Consider the following 6,000-nt stretch of genomic DNA (forward strand, 5'->3'; position numbering starts at 1 on the left):
ATGTTGAAATATCGTTATTTTCTATTGTCTGTCTAGAATTATTTTTTAAAAGTTAGTACTAGAAAAAAAAATGTGCGTGTTAGAACTATTTTTGGTCTTATGATTTGTTAAATAAGATTTTTTAATGTTGGCAGTTATGTTATTATTCTTATATTTTCATGTTATTTATTCACGTATTTATTTATTTATTTATTTATTTATTTATTTATTTATTTATTTATTTATTTATTTATTTATTTATTTTAAAGTTAGTAATGATAGATTAAGGGTAAGGATTGATACAACTTGCTTATGGATAATGTTATTCATTAAATGCACAGCGTTTTTTTTACATTGCTGGTGTATCATTGTTTTGGCATCGACAAGAGAAAGCTTTTGTTGTTTGATTATCAAGGTCTTTTTAAATTACAAGTAACCAAGTTTGCGAAATATGAACAGAAATTGGACGTTTATGATTTAAAACAATTGGCAAACCACGCTACCCACCTTGTACTAAGGACAAATCTTGCTTACTTTTAATAATTGTGTAAAATTGATTAATGGACTGATTTCCTCATCCAAACCAAATTTTCAAATGTTTTCTGACCTAGAGGCATTAAAATGGGTTATACAAGTCTTTGGGTTTATTAGATATGATAATTTAAAAAAATATATATTTATTCATTTGTTACCCCTTTTTTTACGTGTAAGAAAAAAAATTAAAATTAAAATGTTGATGTCTCCAAGTTATGATTAATATCAAGCTCAAAAATGGTTGTTACTGTTGTTTTTCCATATAGACGTGTAGTAGCAAAACAGAAGAAGAAAAAAACGGATTTTTATATAGTAGTAATAGTAGTTATTTAGTAGGATGTGTTAAGCATTATTATTAATTCTCTTTTACCTATTTATTTGTTTGTTTGGCGTGGCCTCTCTTCCTCCTTCCTTCCTTCCTCCTTCCTCCTCACATTTGATCTCCTTACTCAATGTTATTATATGATGATCATATTGTTATATAGTAATATTGTTGTTGATGCTCCATAGTTTGTTTTTGGTGGAGAAGGATGAAGACACACGGATTTTTATTTAACGTTATTATTATAACCAGCTCTAGTTTGTCGTCGTTATTTATTGGAAATATTGAAATGATTAGACATTTTATTTTATTATTATTATTTTTTTTTTAATTTCTGTCTCTGGAAATATTTGTCTTTTTATTTGTATGTCTATGTTATGCATTTCATTTGCGTCTATGTGGTTATGAGTCCGTGAGCGAGTGTGTTTTGTGTTCACCAAAGTGGACCGACCGAGTGAAATGTTCGATGTGTTTTTTTTTTTTTTTTTTTGTTTTTTTTTTTTGTTTTTAAAAAAAATATATATATTATATATAATTTGGAAGAAGAAAAAGATAAAATAAACAAAACAAAAACGAAGAAAGAAAAGTAAGATCCAGGGTAATTGATTCGTTTCCAAAGTAGTTCAAGAAATTGCTAGAATTCCTTTTCAATTTAAAAAATGATGCACACTTATAAGAAAAAATCAAATGGCATTGAAATGATCGTTGAATAAAAATTAAAAAAAAAATAAATAAAAATAAAAATAAAAAACGAGCGTCGCAAATCTGTGCATATTTATTTTTTGAAAGGATGCAATACGGACTTCGGTAACAATTTTTACACCCTGATAACTTTTTCTTAAATGAGTAGTTAATGACTTAATACTGTTTTTGTTTTTTTCTTGTAATTGATTATTATTATTATTATTGTTATAACGATTATTGATTATCAAGTTGATGAATATTCAAACAATGCTACTACCGTTTTAACAATGCATTGGTCTTAAGCCGTAAGGCTTGGCCACTTCCAACCCCCCTTTTTTTCATTTTTCAATTTTTGGTTTACTTTTTTTAAAACTTTTTTTTGTTTGTTTGTACTTTGTTGAGTGTTTTTGGTATTATTAATAAATAAAAGTATTTGTTTGCTTAATGACGATGTTTGTTTTATTTTATCAATGCGAGATTTGTCAGTATTAAGAATCTGGGTGGGGTTCATGACCTCCCATAGTGGGCACTGGGTGGGGTTCCTGGCCTCTCATAGTGGGCAGGGAGGCACTTACTGTGTCTTCTTCTATCCCCTTATATTCGTCTTCCAACTCACTCTCTGTCTTTGTCTTGGAATGAGATTACTTGGTTAGGTCCTGGCCGGATACTCTAGCTGAGAGGGAGACTGAGACAGTCAAATGTATACACAGTTAGTCTTGGGAGATGATATTTTTTTCTTGTAAATCGTCTCTCTGTTATGCATTGTATTATGTTTTCTTTATATTATATACCATTTGTAAAACATTTGAGTGTATTCCACTTAGTGGGGACCTGTGCTTGTGTCTGGATGAGACTTTTAGTTATCTCAAACCAAGTACTTTGATAGTGTGCTCTTGGAATCTACACCTGTTTCTTATTTGAACCAATTCCCCTTTGTCTTACCTTTTCTCGGGTGCTTTAATTGTAATTATTCCGTCTACTTTAATGCTGGTTGGAGCCACTTGGAGTAAGCGGTGCGTCACGTGATCACTTTTAGCGTTGCTTTCGCGTTGATCACTTGAGCCCACCAACTTCAATTTGATTTAAATTCTATATTATTATTCTATAATTTCAAACGGAACTGTGTTAATTTATATGTTGTGAATTTATTCAATCCCATTTTCTTCCTTTTTACTGAGGCTGATATGACATAACTTAAATGTGTTGCAAGCGCCGTAAAACCCTTAAAAACAAAAACAAACATATATGATTTGTAAACATTTGAATGTGTTCCTCTTAGTGGGGACCTGTTCTGGTGTATGGATAAGACTTTTAGGTGATCTTAAACTAAGTATACTGATAGTGTGCTCTTGAAATCTAAATCTGTTTCTTATTTGAACCAATTCTCCTTTGTCTTACCTTTCTTGTGTGCTTTTATTGTAACTCTAGAACTTTTTACTAACCCACTTTCTTCCTTTTTACTGGTGCCGATATAACCTTAATGTGTTGCAAGCGCCGTAAAACCCTTAAAAACAAAACAAAAAATAAAAGGCTATTGGTCAGTACTGGCCCCCAGGCGCTAGCACCTGGGGGTCAGTACCATAGATAACAGCAGTACTGACCAATAGTTCCTGGTGTCTATTGGTCAGTATTGAACAACAGGTGCCACCGCCCACAGACAACCTCTCTTCGGTCTGTGCCACCGCCCGCCATTGATCAGCACTGACGAATATCAGGCCTGTTCGTCAGTGCAGACAAAGACCTCTTCGCACTTATTCGTCACTTCCTAAAGTATTCCATTAAAAAAAAAAAAATTAAAATCCAAGGCCAACGTATCCGATGCCACTCAGTAACACTTGGTCACTTAGATAAGTTTGATTTCTAACGCGTTAAATGCTGTTGTTTCAAGCCACCATAAGATTCTTTTTCTGGGTGGCGTTCCTACCTCACATAGTGGGCAGGGAGGTACTTATTGTGTCTTCTATCACCCTTTATCTGTTTTCCAACTTGCATTCTGTATTTGTCTTGGAATGAGATTGCTTGGTTTTGTCCTGGCCCTGGCTGGAGTCCTCGCTGGGGGGGGGGGGGACAGTCAAATGCATAGTTACTGTTTTGGGAGATTATACAGTAAAAGTAGAACTCGGAAATTGCGAGTTCGACGGGTCCACTCCTGATTACTCGCTATTTCCGAGTTCTCGCTATTCCCGAGTTGCCAGGAAAGGTCACTCGGCCGTACAAAAAGATGAAAAGACAACAAGATATGAAGTGAATAGAAAAGTGCCAGAAGACAATAGAGAATAAAAATTTTTCGCGGCGGTGGTGGGGTTTGAACCTGCGACCTTATTGGTACGACAACTCCGCCTGGCAGGCGAGAGCGTGGCTCTACCGTGTGAGCTATCCACGAACACAAAAAATTCGTTTCAAACTCAAAGTCATTACTAGATCCCTCTCTCACCCACTTCTTGAGACCGCCGATTCGTTCGTACACCACCATCGCGAATAATTTTGACCAGCAGTTAAGCTTAATAGCCAATATTCTCAACACAAAAAAGATGAAAAGACAATGTGTGTGTGTGTGTTTGTGCGTGTGTGCCGCAAATGACTGTGTGTGGATAAAGTAGGGTGGGGGCGGGGTTGAACACGGCCTTCGTTAACTACGTAATGATGGCCACGGGTTGAAGTTGATCCACCCCTAAAACCCACCCCTTCCATTTCCATCAAGATTTCACGTGTGTGTGTGTGTGTGTGTGTGTGTGTGTGTGTGTGTGTGTGTGTGCGAGTGTTTGTATGCACTAGGCATGTTTGATGAGGTAAGCAAGCGCATCACTCAATCACTGACCCACTGAAATGATGGTTCCACGCTCCCTTCTCTCGCTGATCGTGTCGTTCGTCGCTGACCGATGCTGCTAAGTGAGGCATGTTGACATGTCGGCTGCCAGTGCTTACCTCGCGCGTCGCGTGGCACCACATTGAGTGAATAATTGACCCCCACCCCCAATGCACACACACGCACACAAACACACGCACCCAACCCCCACCCAAATTTGTTTCTCCTCCTATGTACTACTACAGACTAGGCTACTATGTAATATTACTCGTAACGAGAAATAAGAAAAGGAAAGAAGCTAGGCTAAAAATATTTAAATCACCATTGTCTGTTGTTTTGCTTTACTTCGTTCGAAGTCCTAGGCTGGGGCAGGAAATGCTCGTTATTTCCGAGTTGACCTCTTTTTCATACTCGCTACTTTCATGCTAATTTTATTGACTCAAATAAGAGAAAAAAACGGGGATTTAGATTTTACTCGCTATTTCCGAGTTCTCGCTATTTCCGAGTACGTTACTTTCATGTTCTACTGTATTTTTTTCCTTGTAAATCATCTCTCTGTTATGTATTATTATATTTGTTACAATTTATAATGTAAGCATTTGAGTGTATTCCTCTTAGTGGGGGCCGCGCTTGTGTCCAGATGAGACTTATTGGTGATCTCAAACTAAGTACATTGATGGTGTGCTCTTGGAATTTACATCTGATCCTTATTTGTTCCCAGTTTAGATGCTTTAATTGTAGTTCTATAACTTTTTACTGATTTTCTTTCTTTTTAATGGCGCTGATATAACCTAAATGTGTTTGCAAGCGCCGTAAAGCCCTTAAAAACAAACAAACAAACAAGATTCTTTTTTTATTTTATGTTGTCCATTCTATTTCTTTGGGGGTTTTTGTTTGTTTTTGTTTTGTTTTTGTTTTGTTTTTCCCGTATATTTTCGTTATTGCTTAAATTAAAGGAAAATAGAGGAAAATATGTTATATAATATTTCTTTTTACGATTCTTTTATTATACTTTGTCCATTCTATTGATGAGGTTTTCAAAATTTTTTTTGTTGGAACTGTGTTTTCAGTCCACCGGAATAAAAACATTTAAAGACAAATAACGGGGGGCAGGGGGAGTCCCGAGGCCTTGAGCAGGCACAGCCGTGCTCGAGGCCAGTGATCGATGTGAAAAGTGACCAAACAGAACCTTACTTTAGCAAACAATACTAAAACTCTGATCTCCTTGGAAAACTGATCGGTTTTGTTAATCACAAAAATTCTAACGGACTGGGAGTAATTTAAAATAGATATATCTAAATGTTAATTTCAATTTAATTGGAGAAACATTATTCTCTGTGTGGCCAACTTTGGCCAAATTGACTAGGCCAATGGCTATCTGGCTCAGCTGTACGGTCTTTGCTTCGTACCCGAAAGGTATCGAGTTCGATCAACCGCCGCTGTGCTTTGTGGCCTTGAGCAAGTCACCTCGCCCTAGCTCGACTTGCGGCTTTGCACTGCGGCTGATACCTGGGTTATTCCAGCCTTCCCTTGGTATAGATAGACCCTAGATACAAATTTTCCATGAATAAAGGGAATTATATTTTATTTATTTATCATTATTATTAGAATATACTGAAAATAACAAAACTTGTGAACGCAGTTTTAAAGTACGGCTTTTCTTTTTAAATCGTAA

This window comes from Berghia stephanieae, chromosome 4, assembly GCF_034508935.2.
Source record: "Berghia stephanieae isolate SIO BIC M18660-M18661 chromosome 4, UCSD_Bste_1.3, whole genome shotgun sequence".
In the NCBI taxonomy this organism is placed as follows: domain Eukaryota; kingdom Metazoa; phylum Mollusca; class Gastropoda; order Nudibranchia; family Aeolidiidae; genus Berghia; species Berghia stephanieae.